The 16,830-nt window shown below is 47.7% G+C and overlaps 1 protein-coding gene across 9 annotated transcripts in view; it reads right to left on the minus strand.

The window, feature by feature from the left end:
* The window catches only part of FOXP2 (forkhead box P2), a 408,488-nt gene extending 395,815 nt beyond the window's left edge, over nucleotides 1-12,673 (minus strand). For all 9 annotated transcript variants that reach the window (XM_048942671.1, XM_048942667.1, XM_048942680.1 and 6 more), the window contains exon 1: nucleotides 12,550-12,673. The gene's annotated coding sequence lies outside the window, so the exon portion shown is untranslated. The remainder of the gene's footprint in view (nucleotides 1-12,549) is intronic.
* Nucleotides 12,674-16,830: the final 4,157 nt, after the last annotated feature.

Consider the following 16,830-nt stretch of genomic DNA (forward strand, 5'->3'; position numbering starts at 1 on the left):
TTCTTCTACAACAAACTAAACAGCACCAACTACTGCTGCTGTACCCAAAATGTACAGAACGCTCTGGAACAAAGAAATGCAGTCAAAGCACTTCAGAAATAACACAACTTCATCTTCTAAATAATCACACCATGTCTTCAGATGCAAAGTAAGAAATACCAAGAAGGCAAGTCTGTTACAGTAGGTGTTAAGAGTCCCATTCTCATCTTTCTATTACTGCAGCAAAGATCATTTGGGGCCTAATTTAACAAGGAATGTCTTCTACATAAACATAAACATTCAATTCAGAATTTTCTTTTACTGGATATGCATGGTGAAAGACCTTGAAAATAAACCCAAAACAGTAACACAAGAGCAAGAAGATGAAGCTTGCCCAGCACATTGATGCTCCAACAGGAAGAGCAATGCTCCTTTTGCAGCACTGCTTAGAGACTGTTCATTTCTGTTGGCTTCAGCTCACTTCAGCTCAACCACCAGACTTTCAAAATTGATGTCAAACTACATGGCCAAAAGAAACAGTGAAGTCTGCCATCATGATTATTCTCTGCTACTTCTCCATCTGTCTCTTCCATTTACATTTCCTGACTGTCTTTCTGAACCAGGGTGTCCTGGATGAAATAAGGATTACACAATAGATGCTGTTGCTGTCGAGGCACCAGGAACCACAGTCTTAGGTGCAGAGACAGAAGCCTCCATCCCAACCTAGCGACCTGCAGTGACCTATCCTATGCTTCTCAGGTCAAAAAATAAATCAGACCATCTCTGAGCCCAGGCCGCAAACTGCAGTCACTGGTGCAACACAGGTTCTTCATGATGAGAAGCAATCCAGCCTGGTAAGTCCCAGAAGGGTGAAACTTTCCCATATGCTTACCCCAGGAGGAGCCCTTCAGTACCAGAAAGGAGAGAGCAAGGAGGGAGCTTCCAGGTGACTTTCAGGCTGTGCCATAGCAAGAGAAGTACACGGCACTCTGTCAGGAGGCTGCACACAGAGCTCACATACAGAGGCCAGGGGAAGCCTGGGCCTGCCTGAGACACCACACAACCAGGTCCATCAGTAATGGACATGAAACAGCACCAGAGACAGACTGCATCCTGCCTGTCACAGAGCTCTCCCATTTATGCCACTGTATTTCTTGTCCACCTTGTTCATGACATCAGTCTACTTCAGAGCTCAAAGGATTGCACTGCAGTTGATACAGCATCGAGCAAACTAACAGAATGCAGCACTTTAGATGAAGAATGCTCTACATGAAGAAATAACCTGCTGAGAAAACACAGACACGACCTTAAAATGAGTCGGAATATATTTTCATGTGTATTTCTATTCCGAAAAGCTCAGGTTAAAAATGTAAAATGAATGCTTTTCTCACACAGCTCAAATACCCTTCTTTAGAAATGGCTAATTTCAGAAGTATCTAATTTCTCTCTGAAATAATTTCTGCACACATTTAAATAATTCATAAGAAAAAAATCACTGTCTAGTGACACAGTGATAACATTGGCTTAGACCAACGAAAAGCCAGACTTGAGCAATATTGCACCACTGCAAAAAGAAATGGATTTGGTTAATTTCTCTCATTTGGAAAGGATCTCTTTCATCAGGTCATTACCTTCTTCATTTTTCTTCTTTGTATGTCAGGAACATCACAGGCCAGTGCAGAACTCAGTTAGCAAGAAACAAAACATCTCTGAACATGATAAACAACAGAAAAACCTGTTTCAGCTACCCTTTGTCCGTACAATATTGACTTACACTGAGGCGTTTTTCCTCTAAAAGAACATGGCTCAGTTCATGCAGTTGCTACGCTGAGAGCAGGACTAATTTCTCAGTCTCCAAAGCCTTTCAGCAACGGGATGGGAAGCAGTAGATAGATTAAATTAGAAGATCGGAGTTTACAGTCACTGAGCTTCAGAAAGCAATTTACTGGCATCCTCTATTTAATTATCTCAACACCTCATAACCATTAATGAATTTATCTTTACTGCCTTGAGATTAAGCAACTCTACCCTAAAGTTCCAGAAGAAATCTAAATCTGAGCCAAGAATTACACTTATAAATTTCAGGATAGCACTCTGTCTACATCACCGTTGTCTTCACAATGCTAAAAGCAGTTAATTTCAACCTCATGAGCCGTGACTGCTGCCCCCCTCCACCATCTACTTAAGATAAAAAATAGTGTTTGTTTCTCTTAGGGCCATTCTTGCCCACTTTGTCCCTACTGCTGTGCTCACCCCTGACAACAGTTTACTGAACCTAAGAAAAGCAAGTATTTCTCAGTTACAGGCCAACACGCTGACATGCACAAAACCTGCTCCCCCTCTCCAATCCACAGTGTCCCACTAAGGCAAAAGTGAAAGGAAATTTAAAAAAAAAAAAAAAAGTGAAAAAATAAAAATTAAAAACAAAACATCTTAAGAGCAGGGAAATAGAACAAACAGAGAAACTGGAAAAAGCAAACTGAAAACCACAAAGGCTGTTCATACATATGACACTCATATTACTCTGCTTAAGCAGCTTTTTTAAATTCTGGTGCAAAACTTCATCCTCTTCACTGCTGTTTAAAGCACATTCAAGCAGTTCTAAAATACTTTTCATGTACCCTAAATTCTACATGTACACTTCGGTATCTGTTAAAAAAAAGAAGTTGGAGAAATAACCTACTTAACTTACAAATCTAACCAAATCCACATTTCTGTGAGGCAATCAAATGAGCAAAATTACTGACATTTGTTTCTTAGAAAAAAATGATCTTTAAATCTAGTGATCCCTAGAGATCTCCAATAGACGTGGCTCAAGAGTTAAACAAATCAAGATTTCTGGGAGGCTTTTAATTTGGTGCTTAAAACCTCGGGTTTAGTTTACTCTCCTTTAAATGTTGAGAAAGAAAGACCTGCAGTTCATCTGCTGTATCTGCTATGCTTTTTGTATTTTTGCATATATGAAAAGTAGAAAAACCTTCCGAAGTCAATGATTTGCACAGGGTTAGTAATTACTGGTAAGAAAGGTAGTGGAGAACAAAACTGCTTTTCTCAATATACTGTACCATCCTCTGTTGGAGGCACACACAAAACACAACGAGAACAAATTACATTCAGATGGTACTAATATTCAGGATTTTAATATTGCTATACTCACCACGACTATATAAAACTCTCTGCATAAAGGTTACCTCTAACACATCTTCCAACTCTTAAATACATTAAAAAACACCCTTATTACATTGTACATTTAACCACAACACAAGAAAAGGTTAGCTCCCAATAATAACCTTATAAAGAAAGTACAGTATCAGTTAAATGGATTTTAAGTAAGGGTCCAAGATCATATTAGGCAGCAATTATAAGCTACAAATTGTATTTCATATCTTCAGCAAGAGTTAGCACAAGTCTTGCTGACTCAAATCCCTGCTATAAAGCAAAACCACTTGACATGTTTTAAATGCCGCAAGCAGCTGAGCCCTGAGGGGTTAAAGCAAGCACTAAAGCTCAGCTTGAAGAGCTGACCAGGTATCTGGTGGCCACTGATCTAAGCATGTCAGTCACCAGAAAATATACCCTGCTCTGTTCACAGTGAAGGCCAGGAGTAATAGATCAAGTCCACTAGCTGCCACAGAGCCTACCAGAGCAGCAGCACGGTGAAGCATTCGTCTCACTGAGCCTACCGCCATCTGGGAAATAAAGGTGACATGGGATGCTGATTCATTATTTCCACCCATCAAGTGAAAGTAAACACATTTAGAAGAGTTTCTTCCAAATACTGTGTCCTGACAAAGACCCTTCCAGTGTCTGGAGTAAAAATAAACAGAGTCCGTCTCCATCAGAAGGCCTCAGAGAAGCACTTCCCTCAGCACTTCCATTTACCAAAACATCACTGTCTGCAGCCTGACCCGCAGAGTCACCGACAAATGCCACGAGCAACCTCTGCAGCCAGGCTCTGAGAAACGCCTCGCTGCATCTTCCCACTCCCCCAGGAAAATGACCCCGGCCCACAGCAGGGCTGGAGAACTCAGAGGACAAACCACCTCACTACAGGAGTTCCCCTACAGTTTGCTCCCCCCAGCCCTGCTGCCCAAGGCTCAAGTCTGTGTTGTGTTTTGCTCCCAAAGCACTCCAGGCCGTGTCAGTTTGGATTGCAACATAAATATTGTGCAACTGCAGACTCATTAGTTCCAATTATGGTAATACTGCAGGTGACAACAAGAAAGTTATTTTTTGTATTCTGTGGTCACATTCAGCTCTCTGACTTAGATGAAGAGAAATTCAGCTGGAGAAAATTTTGCTGGTAACTGAATTTGGTGCAAAAGTGCAGGCCTAGCAGTGATTTGAAAAAATGGTGTCTTCCCTGTTCTGCTAACAGGGAAGTTTAGTGGTAACAACGAAGAACTAATGGCAGTAACTAATGGCAGAAAAACTGCAGTTAAATGATAGATAAGTATAATGAGGTTTTGATATAAGCAGTATTGATTTTCAAAATGTACAAGCACCTATACATAATGTGGTTAATGGTTTCAAGATTTATTCATCTTACGAAAGACACGTACTGAATAAGAGGTTGAAACGGCATTCCAGTTAAGTCCAGCACAGCAGGTTCCATTTTTACACATAATCAAATAATATATTTGTGTTCTTCTACTGAGTCACAACACATGAAAATTTAAGATACATGTGCCCAGTCTGGAGCTCAGGAGGCCCAGGCACACATCACACAGTTTGTGCCATCCACCACTTCGTAGACCTTAAAGGAGCTCTCCTCTCATGCAACAGGTAAACAGCAGAGGGAAGGCTCTCAAGAAATGACAGCAGTGAGGTACCACTGAGGTAGCACTGTCCAATGCCTGCTCCTCTGCTGCTCTGGAGAAGCCTGCAAGAACACGGGTATCTTGGAGAGGCTGAATGAAACATGTAAGCAGTTCAACCTGCCTATAGCCATATCCTTCCTAAAGAAATAGGTAGGGAATTAGAGGTGTTAATCCTCCATGCTGCACACGAAGCACACGTGAGGCTTGTGGCAAGTGTTGCACTTACTGAACATGCACTGATCCTGCAGCACACAGCATCACCATACATGTCTGTTTCTTCACACTCATCAGAGTTGTCCAGGAAGAAAGCAGAGGACAACAAGGTGAATTCATCATCAGTCATTCGGTCCTAGAAAAACTATGGGCATTACACATTCCTCAGGAAGGAAAAATCTCCCTTGTGAATCTATAGCATTTTGTTTTCACACATTGGTTGGTCGCCAGTCTCAGCCTTAGCAGTTATGAAGAGCAGCTAAGCAGCCTCAGAAAAACTTCTTGACAACCCCTTTGCATGTGAAGGTTCAAACTGAATATCTGAATATCTGAAGCATCAAGGCTGGCAGCTAGGCTGAAACCCTTAGTAATCACAGGGAGTCTTCATATCAACATGAGAAAATGTTGGGTGTGCTGCTTCTTTACAATGTCTTCTGTCCTACAATCTGAGATTCAATAACTCCACACAACAGACGTTCACTTTGAAGCCTGCAGCCTCCTCCCAGGAAAGCTGCACACCCGCTGCAGCCACATTTCAGCAGTCATCAACTTCCCCACCTAGCAGTGTCCTGTGAAAATAACACCAGTATTGTGGCAATTCTGCCATTCCCTTGGCTGCTCAGAGACTGCCTGATGATCTCATTTTAAAAAAAAAAAAAAAAAGAGAAAACACCACTTGAACCTACATTTTTAAAAACTTGCCCTGAGAAAGTTCAGCAGATAGAAAATTCCAGTTGCTCAAGTACGCTTCACACCCCTTCCTATAAATAATAAACAGAGGCTCAAGAACAGACTGGTCACCGCTTCCAATGCTAGATGCATCTTTTCACTATTAAATACTATGTCCAAGTTTCTGTCAAAACACATTTAATTCCTTCTTGTAAAGCAAAAGAATTCGCAAGGATTTATGATACTGTGAAACTTCTTCTGCGTCTTCAGTGTAGTGATCTTGTGAACTACTGACCACATGTATTTTCCAATGTACACTGACAGTTATTGTGTACCGAGAACGTTTTACAGGCGTCATCACAACATTAAAAGTAATTTAAATGCATTCAAGACTGGAAACAAATGAGTTTGAGTGAATTTCTGGGTGAAAGTATTTCAGATCTTTAGCAAAGTAACATCCTAATATTTATACAGTTCTAGCACCCATATATTCCACAAGTTCATTTCCAACTAAAGAAATCTTTTTTATTACATACTTAAGCATCTCTGCATCCTGCCTTGTATGTTTACTGTGCTAAACATAATCGCTTCTTCCTTGTTTGAATTAAGTGTCTTCTTACCCAAAGAAGAAAACATTGACACAAGTGGGAAACAGAGCAGTTCATCAGCTATGCGCATCTCTGCAGTCTGTGCACACCTGACTGCATTAGATTTTTGTGTTTTCATTTTTAGGTCATGAGAATATTGTAAGTACTGTAATGAAACCACAACCCTGCCTGTGTTCTCTCACAGAGTAGTGCTTCGAATCATAAATATTTCAATTACTGCGTTTTAGACTCCAAAGGACACAAGCCTCTGTCTTCCACACACTTTTCTTCCCCTTTATCTTTTTAAGAAGAGCTCTGCCACACCGGGAAACAGCTTTTGGCACAACAACTAATTAATAAGTACCCAAACACACATACTGTTAGTTTATAAAATCCAAGTATTTTCTGCAATAGCTTACAGCACCTTGAGGCCCAGACCACAGCCAGCACACACTAGCACAACTCCTCCTGTGCTCATTCACACTGTGCCCGGCTGTGTGGGGAACGCTGCTACGCACAGCTCTTCCCTTACAGGAAGTTATGGCGAAAAATTCACTTCAGATATTGGCCATCAGAAGAAAATCACACCGTCTTGTCTGCTGCAAATCCCTGCTTTCCCAGCAGCCCCCCCTCACTGTGCCGGCTGGCTTGGGCCCAATCACATGTTTTCTCTGGCCACTTTCCACAGCACTCCCCAAATCTTCATCGTTTCTCTGTTGTCACGCTCCTCCCCAAAGCCCTTCGTGGCTTCCCACAGCTAACCCTTAAAACTTCTTTGACATTATTTGTAAGTGGTAAAACTTGACAGTTTCTGATCTAATTTCCAAGCAGTTAAACATCAGCTGTAGGTTTTACTGCATATGGATTACGCACAGCCTTTTTTATGGGGTTGGTTTCAGTGCTAGAAGAACAATGTGCCTCCTTAATATCTGTACTAAGAGTTACGAAAAGAGAAATCAACCAAATGATTGAGTTTAATTTTTTTTACAGTAAGGCTTAGCTGCGAGTGAACAGTGAGATTTAAATGCTGTTTAGGGATACGCTCCCCTCTTCTAGATTTCCTTACCTGTTTCTGAGCCAATTCAAATTCGCCACCTGACAGCCTCATCACACAGCGTTATGCCTGCAGTAACCCACAGAGTGGGAATGCCCTGTGAGCACCACTCCCTGTGCGTGCAGACCAAGCCTGGCCCTGTGGGAGAAACAGTGCAGAAGGAGGAGCAGGGACGGCCCTTCCCCAGGGCACAGACCACCGAAGTCACAGCAGCACCATCCGTCACCACCGTGGCCTTCTTACACATGCACGTGTCAGGTACGTGATTCGTCACAGTGGCTCAAGCACAGAAATTCAACCTACCCGGATTTTTAAATACACTCATGTTGTTTTAGGCTGAAACGCAGAAGATGGATAATTGAATAAATCGCTATTCAAATTTTCCTACTAGAGCAATCCTGATGAAAGTTGCATCACGTTGTGAGATAAAAAATAAATGACTTCAATAGGACCGTGCTTATTCCCTCAACAAAACATCCATCTTCTGAGGTGTAGGCAATTTTTTATAAAAATGCACTTATTCAGAGAAGCAGTGCACTTAGAAAAAAAGCACCAATCTCTCAGCTACATCTAACGATACACTGCCTGTCCTCAGAACATCGCTCTCCAAACCCACTGCCACTTTGGGGCCCAGGACCTGCTGCCACCATCCTCCCAGCACCCTGCAGGCAGGCTCCCTGCCATGGGGACAGGCCAGCAGCTCGTAGAGATGCTTAATTCAACTCAATTGCACCGTGGGTTAGACACAGCAGAGGTCCAAGGGCCTGGCACACCCAGCATAGGGGCTGCAACCACCAGCGGGCCAGAAACTTCTCACAGAGGGGCGCAGGGGTTTGGGGCACAGATGCTCTTTCTGACTGCTGAATAAAGCTGCCGCCCATCACCTCAACCTGCCTGCCTCCACCAGTAGGAAAGACAGATACACTCCCTCCTACCTCTGCGAAGCTCAGCTGTTGGCAGGACTGGGCAGCCCAGCTCAGGGCACAAAGCCCCAGCCACTGAGAGAACCAGGCAGCCCAGCCCAGGGCACGTCGAGAGCCGCTCGCGGTATGCAGGGGATCAGCCTGCCTGCAGCCGCACAGATTTAAATGTGAAACAAACTGCAGCAAAACCCTTTCCAGCTGCAGCTGTGAGGAGGAGGATGCATGATTACTATTTGCAGAAAGAAGCAGAGAGCTGAACGGATCAAAAGTTAAGCCTACGGTTCTCTCATTCCTCTCCTAACCAACCTCTACAGTGCACCACAAATGCTTAATGCAGTGATAATATAGCACAGCGTGCTTAACATTTCCATTTAGTTTGCCTTAGAATGAGAACTGAAAACATGATATTAAACAGGATTCCATGCACAACTCACTCCCCAGAGCTCAAACTTCACTTTCCAGCATCACCCCGACCCACACTTTGGTGCATCAATGAATGTCGTAGCAACTGTTCATTAAAAAGATTATTTTCAGCTCCTTCAGTGATGACAGCACAGATGAGCTATTGGTGGCACTGTTAAATCTAGCTTCCTAACACCAAACTTTGTCTTGCGCTGAAAATGCAAATATAGCAGAAATTAAAAAAGAAAAAAAAAAAAGAAGAAAAGCCAAAACAGATGCGAATGTTGCATCAAAGGACAGAGATGCCTCTTACAATTTGAAGTACCCATCTTGGAAGATGTAAAAAAAAAAAAAATAAATCTAAGTGTCATTAAACTACTGAGAGCCTAAAAAAGGAGAAGAAAAGATTATCAGCGTTAAATGATACTTGTGGGACCGTTCCTCATGTTTATGCCAATCTAGCAGTTTTGAAATTCAAGTTTAAGACTATCCTTGGAAATGGCCACAGTGAGGTAAATACAATTACTCTGTGACAGAGGGAATGTGGAAGCAAACCTCCAAACATGTAACACTGACTGAGCTGTAATACTGAGGGCACTTTACTGCAGAAAACCTTTTCCATCATTTCATCTTTTTAATTCAGTTTTTCTGGTGCCACTACTTCACACACGCAATCAAAAAAGATTTCAAGTCAAAACAGGACAGAGAAGGGGAATCTAAATGACAAGTATTCCCTTTAACGAGGATTAGTTGAGAGGTATGCGACAGTGGCAGTGAAAAAAAATATATAATCTGCATTACTTCCAGACCCACTAGCTGCCACAAAGTTTAAAAAGAGTAATCAGTTCAAGTGTACCAAAAATTAGTATTTTGTAACCAATTCGACAGCATTTTTGAGTTTGAGGGCAATGTGCAATTTTCTCCAGTCAAAATCATTCCACGAGTACTTCTCGGTGACCTATGTCCTAAATCATTTTCCATCCCTACGAGCGAGTGACCTCTCCATGATCTGACTCACAAAGCAAAAACATGGTCTCCCACCAGCCATTCTTTTTCAAACCACCACTGGAACTGAACTTCTCCAAAATAAACCCGGCAAAAATAGAAATGGAACAAAAGAGCACTCAGCATTCAAGAAATATTAATTAATCACCCTATCAGAGAGAAATACCAGTCCTCATATTTTAATAGTGAAACAAAGAGGTTAAGTGACACTTTCAGTGACACACAGCAAAACACTGCCAGAGCGTGGAGGAGATCTCAGAAGTTTTGCATTGTTTTCAGCCCAGCAGCCTCGAACAAATCCCAGGCGTGCAATGCTGAATCAGGTATATTCCTCAGCACATGAAACGCTTATCCTAGTTTACCTAAACCAGTCCACAAAGCACAGCCTATGATACAGTAATACTGTAGAATACTTTGAAGTCCAATAAGAATGTTCCTAAGCAAACACATCTTCAATCTTGAAACTTTCAGTGCATTTTATTAAAGAAAGCTTAAAAACACATAAGCAACAGATGACTCCTGAAAAAATTCTATCACTTACCTCTGGGATCAACATCTAACTACGACACAGAGCCTGGCGCAGCTTTAAAAGTGTCATTTACTGACAAATTTAAATATCTGGAGTCGACATGCTTTGCTCTTCCTCAACTCTGCAAGCACTCGTTAGGCTGCTCCTTACTAAACCTCTGGTAGTTTTACACAAACCTGCGCTGAAGAGAAAGCTACGGAACGTTTCATTTTTTTTTTCCCTCTCCCAAATATTACAACCGCTTCACTAAAACAAAGGTCTCATGACAAAACGTAGGGATTCCGGAGGTTAAACTAAAAACAAAGAAAGACCCAAATATTTATACAAGCGCCCCTGCTCAGGCTCCCAGGTTAGCGTTCCAGCCTGCGCTGAGAGGCCGCACATGGAGCAGTGCACTGCGGGTCCTACGTATTAAAATAAACCAGAATAGCTCATTCTGCAGCACTTGGCATGGCGCTGAGTGATCCATCAGCTGACGTGAAGGTCGCTTCACCTATTTGGGAAACGCTGCACTTGGAATGCTCCTACTTTCCCCCAACTAGTCAGTAATTTACCATTCCAAGTTGGTAAATAAATGATTTAAGTACACAGAAATGCTACCGGGCGCTGCCATTCCGTACGAATTGCACTAAAATAGAGAATTGCTGCAAAACAGGCATCTTTTCTCTATGGCGTGAAATATGAAGAAATTATTATAGTCAGGAGAAACCTTAAATTAAAAATAAATACTAATTTGAACACTCAAATCTATATCTCACTCAAAAGGGTTCAGCATACCATTAGAGAAACGGATTTAATAATTAATCATATTTTCTTTAGAGTAATATTACTAGCAGTAATGTTTTTCCTTAATGGTTTTAAATTACCTAGCGCGGGGAAAAGAGAATTAAACCTGTCAGAATCTCTTGAATTTCGCCTCTTTCCCCGAGCCGGGCCGGCCCCACACCACAGCCTCACAGCTTTGGCAGCACCACCCCGGGCCCGAGCCCGCCGAGCCACCGGACACATCCCCACTGATGTCAGCGGAGAGGTTCCCCTGAGCGGAGGGAGCTCCGGAGGGGCAGCGTGCAGCAGCGAGCGAGGGGGCAATCCTCTTTGGCAGGGGAACTTCTGCGATCCTCTCTTTTAAGGAAGTACACAAACGAGAGGTTTTAAACCCGGCTGCGGTTCCCAGGTAGCGATCGCCGCGCGCTGCCTTCCCCGTACGGCTCGCGCAGCTCAGCGCAGACTACAGATGCTGCTACCCTAAATGTGGGGGGATTACTTCGGAATTCTTTCCCCCGAGGACGCGGCAGCGGCTCCGTCTCCGCGCAGTGCGGTGCGTGCCGCCCCCGCCGGGAGCTCGGGACCCCCCCGGGACCCGCTCGGTGCCCGCAGCCCTCGGCCCGACACCGGCACGGGAGGAGGAGAGCCCCGGCCGCCCGCGGACCGCCCTCACCCCTCCGCAGTGCCCGCACAGGCCGGGCCCGGCCCCCCCCCCCTCCTCCCTCCCGCAGCCCCGGGCGCGCCGCGTTCTCCCCGCTCCGAAAAAATTAAACTTTCAAAACTTTGCGGTTCCCGCAGCCCTCCTGAATGGCGAGAGGCAGCCTGAAGGGCAGCCCCCGCGCAGCAGGCCGCCTCCGGAACTCCGCGGCATTATTTATTAATCCCCGGTTTTAGGGCTTTTTGTGTTTTGTTGTTGTTGTTTTTTTCTTTCTTTCTTTTTTGCTGCCTTTCGCAAGGATTGTCAGCGCGGGGGGGTCCCTGTCTCCCTGTCGCGCTGTCCCGCGGACGTCGGGGGCGGCCGGGCCGGGCCGGGAGGGAGCGGGGCCCCCGGCGGAGCGCCGCGCTCGGGGCCGGGCGGAGGGGGGGGGGGTGCGCGTCTCCCGGCGGCGGGCGGGCAGCACACAAAGGAGAAACGTGACACGGCTCTTCACCCCGGCAGTGTGCTGGGGAGGGCTTGGAAAATAAAATAAAAGCGGCGGAAGAAAATAAAGGGGAAAAAAAGAAAAATAAAAAGAAAAAAAAAAAAAGAAGAAAGAAAAACAGATGGGGGAGCGGGGCGAGCCGCCTCGGGAGCGCTCTCTGGAAGACCCCGCACGGAAGCCTACAGGTTGTTTGCAGGGCTCCCGTCGCGCTGCCGCCCCGGGACGCGCGGGGACACCCGGCGGCGGCACGGCCCGGCCCGGCCCGGCCGGCAGCGAACCCGGCGCGACGGGGCTGACACATGTCACCGCGGGGCCGCCGCCAAACTTTCCCGCGGCGGCGGCGGCAAGTCAGTGAGCGGCGGAGGCGGGGGGAGAGGAGAGTCACACACCGGAGCGAGGGGGGAGGAGGGGACGGGTGTGTGCGAGAGGGGGTGGGGGGGGGGGGGGGGGGGTGCACTTACCGGGAGGAGACACCGTGCGGGGCGTCCCGGCGAGCTGACACCGAGAGAAAGGGCGAGCGGAGCGCCGCGCACATGCAAAGTCTCTGCGGGCGGAGCCGCCGCCGCCGCCGGGACGCGCGGGCCGGGAGCGGGGCGGGGGGGGGGCGGCGGGGCCGGGAGCGGGCGCGGGGCGGCGGCGGGGCCGGGCGGCCTCCCGCGGGCTGGCGCTGCCTGGCGCCGGCGTGCGGGTCTGGCTGTGTGCGGAGTGTGCCGCTGTGTGTATGTGTTTTGTTGGGAATGCAAAAAAAAAAAAAAAAGAGAGGAAGAAAAAAAAAAAAACCCGCTGCACACACACCGACTCCTTCGGAGGAAAGGGGAGTGAGGAGGGAGCCCTCACATGATCGCCAAGTGGCCTGCACAGAAGTGCTAATAATGCGCGGGGGGCGGCGCAGGGGGGAGGATGGCAAGAGCGGAAAGTGCCGCGGGACGCGCCGTGCCGTGCCCCGCTCCGCGCCCCCCCGGCCCGTGCCCGCTCCACCTGCTGCCAGCTCCCCCCTCCCCGCCCCCTCTCTCTCCCTCCCACTTCCCCCCCTTTTTGCTCCGTTAGACACAACGAGTTTAGCAGACGGGGAGAGAAAACAAAGCCGTGCGTTGTGCCGGCGCTGCCGACCGTCTGCGGCCCGCTGCCCGCCCTCGGGGTGGGAGACACGCGTGGGAGGCGGATGCGGGCCGGCAGTCCGACGCTCCGCGAAACTTTCTCCGCGCGGGGCCCGGGCCGCCGCTGCCCCTTCCCGGCCCCTGCCCGGCAGTTCGGGCCGTACGGCGGGGCCGCGGCCGGGGCCGGGAGGGGGCCGTGGCGGCTGCGGGCCCGGCCAATGGGGGCGAGGCTGGGTTCGCGAGGTGAAAGTTCACCGCCGGGGCAGGCTCGCCGCCGCCGCGGCTGCCGATGGGTGGTCGTAAAATATATTTATTTGCTACTTGCAACTCTTTTGTGTTCGCCCCCCCTCCCCTCCCCGCCCGTACACCTCCCCGTTTCTCCCGCCCCGTTGCCGCTTCGCTTCCACCGCACTTTGAGAGCGCAACGGTTGCGGGTGCCACCCGCCGAGCCCGCTGCGGGGCCGCAAGGATGCGGAGCGCGGGGACCGCGGGCAGCCGCTCCCCGCCGCCCTCCGACGGCTGCGGGCGGGGGGGGAACCGAGCCGCGCGCCCCGCGCTCCGCGCCGTCCGCAAACGAAATCGGCCGCCACGGGCTCCGCTCGGCCCCGAACCCGCCGCCCTCCTACCGACGGGCGGCGGCGGCTCTCCTGGCTGCGGACCGCGCCGTGCCCCGCACTTGCTGGAGGGAGCGCCCTGACCGGTCCCGATGTGCTGTCTTTGCGAGCGATGCGAAATCTGCTTCGCATCGGAGCGGCCTCCGCCGAGAGCCGCGCTGTGCGGTGCGCGATAATGCGGGGGGAACAACGCGGGGTGAGCGCTGCGCGGGGTGAGCGCTCCGCGAACAAACACTTCTCCCACTCTTTATTTTCACAGCAGCGATCGGGGCGTAAAACACAACTTGGCCTCCTAATGAACAAGGCGCGGATTATTTGTTCCTATTTACGGTTCGAGATTTCATCTGCGCGTTTGTATTGTATTTCTCGCTTCAAATAAACCGCTCCGAAGCCGTCTTCCCTTAATTAATTTAATGCATTTTCCCAGCGCAGCTGGCGGCGCGAGGTGCCCGTCTCGTTGCCGTTTCCATCAGCGCTGCATGCAAACGGCGCCGGAGCACGAACAGAATCCTGTCTCGCCCTCCGTCCGCTCCTTATCCGCCCCGCGCAGCGCCCGGCACAGTTCGGGCAGAGAGGAATGCGGGATTTAACCGGAGTCACCTCGAAGAGAACCTGTACTGCAACATCAAAGCGATCGGAGACGCCACAAAATTGGTGGAGTTACACCACCATCTGTCGTTAAGCCTCGGGACTACAAAAGTTCAGACGGATCATAAATCTTAATGAGAGCCGGCAACTTTTCCTGTCTCTCCGCAGCTCTGCCCCGTGACAGCACCGAGCCGGAGCCCCTCGCCGCCGTGCCCAGCCTATGCTGGGGGCTCCGGGCAGAGCTCTTGGGGGCCCTTGCACGTCCTCCCGCCCTCGGGAGGCTGCGTTTAGTGCAAGGCAGCTGTGTACCCAGCAGTTCAAACTGTAATACATAAAACTCAGAGTTCTTCTCTTCAGGCTTCCAGTTGTAGGATTCAGTTTGTTCCATGATGCGTATGCGTCCTACCACAGCATCGGGTTCTGAAAAGGCATATATAAAAACCACACCTTGGAATAACACAATGAAGAAGCTGGTGTCCCACTGTTACCTGCCAATGCCTCTTAAAAGAGAATGATCTGTATGCAAACTGTTGGAGGAACCATGAAGTGCTTTGGCATCACCCAAAGCATGCAGCAACCAGCTGGGCATGTGTTAACTGTGAGAGCTGCCCCTGGGCTCCTGCTCTTTCTCACTTCCTCAGCCTAAGGCTACAGATTGCTCACTTGCCATCATTACCAAAGAACCAGGACAGAAGATGTGTTTTCTTTAGGATTTCCTGGATATTCATTCTGTTTCAAATATCAGCTGCTACTTGGAGCAGGCTGGGAAGGGAACTGCAGGCTACCTGTGGCACACATGGAACCCTACAAGGAAAACCAGCACATTTATCACTGAGGCATGAGACATGCAGTAAGTATTGATCCGAATGGGTTTCAGCGTGGAGTGTTTGAAGACTAGAAGTCAACTTTCAGATTGTTTTTCTGCAGCTGGGGAAGTTCATGGCTTTTTGCCTGTTTGTGCTAAACATTGTGCAAGTGCCCACTGTCCTCACCCCACAATTGGTGTTCAGCACTTCCCCATGCTTGGGCTGTTGGTAGGGGAAGATAGCAACTTCGGGCACCTTTAACCAGTCCTTGCTCAGCCCGATGCCTCATAACAGGGAAACTCCACCTCCATCCATCCTTGCAGGAACACCACCTCTCCACATTTCTTGAACAGCTCCAGGGACAGTGACTCCAACACCTCTCTAGGCAGCTCATTCCAGTGCCTCAGCACTCTTTCTGATAAGAAGTGTTTCCTAATACCCAACCTGAACATCTCCTGGTGCAACTTGAGATCATTACCTCTCATCCAGAACGTGCTCTGCATTGAAAAGCACTGCCCAAAAATGAAGAATGAATTGCACTGTGAAAGTCTTCTCTTGATTGCTCTCACATAGACAAGAAAAAAAAAAAAAAAAAAAAGTGCAAATCTTCAGTGGATTCATGTGTTTGAGAAATATGGCAGAGTTTTTGACTTTACATTTCACATCTATACATAAAGGATTTACCTACAGAATGTCCTGGTTTCTCTTTCTATTTTGTGTAGCCAGGCTTGGAGAAACACACCACACTGACCTTCAGATAAAAGTCCCACTCCCTAACATTTAGTTGTGTATGTGAAAGTCTTGTTTAGTCAAAGCTGAGGAAAGTTTTCAGACTGAAGATTTTCCTAATCATCAGCTGGGAAACAGTGTCCCAAACACACACAGATGCGTGGTTTTGCCTGAGTCCCTCAGACAGCTCATCACTGTTGGAAAGTTTGGCATTTGATGTGTAAGGTTTAAATCCCACAAAAGGTGTTTCACCTAAATCCAAGCTGCAATCTGCAAAATCCTTGTTTAGCCTCATGTGAAGAGGTAACATTGGTGAGGTGGCCCTATAACACCTTTAGCTCCTAAAATATGACTTCTTCTCAAATAACAACTGACACGGCAGGGCTGAAAACCTGACTTATTTCCTGAGCCAAATCAGCTCCCTAAAACTACACATCCTCTGTAGAGTTGCACATTAATTTGTAACTAGGTGAAATGCTCACCAGTCCCTATAGCCTGGCTGACCACAGCCTCCCCTTCTTCACTCCCTAGGTAGTAGTGTAATATATTCTAATGTAACGTAATGGCACTGCTCACACTGCCCCAGCCACCTCTAGCCCTTTTTTGGCAAGGTGACACTGCATCCCTGTGCTGGGCTAACTGAAACCAAGCAGTGCTGGGAGCTGGCTGATGGCTTAGGCCCAAGCTGAGTCTAGAAAGAAATTAGGATAGCATAATCATCTATTTATTGTGTTAAATAAATATATGCAGCCACTGCAAGATAATACAAAACTAGAAGATACTGTATTCTTAAAATATAGGTGAGAACACCTGCTTCCCTTATGAAACAGACCACATAGCTCAGCAAAAGTCATGCAGAAATGTCACTGCCGTGGGTTACACAGCAGTGGAAGTGCCACCTCCAGACA

This window comes from Lagopus muta, chromosome 1 (genome assembly GCF_023343835.1).
Source record: "Lagopus muta isolate bLagMut1 chromosome 1, bLagMut1 primary, whole genome shotgun sequence".
Lineage (NCBI taxonomy): Eukaryota > Metazoa > Chordata > Aves > Galliformes > Phasianidae > Lagopus > Lagopus muta.